The sequence below is a fragment of the Topomyia yanbarensis genome, chromosome 3 (genome assembly GCF_030247195.1).
Source record: "Topomyia yanbarensis strain Yona2022 chromosome 3, ASM3024719v1, whole genome shotgun sequence".
Taxonomy (NCBI): Eukaryota; Metazoa; Arthropoda; class Insecta; order Diptera; family Culicidae; genus Topomyia; species Topomyia yanbarensis.
The window spans coordinates 354,879,894-354,880,129 of record NC_080672.1 but is presented as its reverse complement, the minus strand read 5'-3'; positions in this window follow the sequence as shown (position 1 = coordinate 354,880,129).

The window sequence follows — 236 nt, the reverse complement described above, 5'->3', positions numbered from 1 at the left end:
AACAAACAAGCACATCGGTAATTTGGAGATGACTGAACCGATTTTGTCAAAGCTAGTCTCAAATGACAAGGTACAACGTTCCCATAGGCTGCTATTTCATTTAATTCCGACTTCCGGTTACGGAGTTGCGGGTTGAAGAGTGCGGCCAAACAGCAAATTCACATTCTTGCCTTTCTTCTATAGAAAGGTTATGCAATCACTCTGAACATTGTCAACCTAGTCCCGGCCAATTTTTT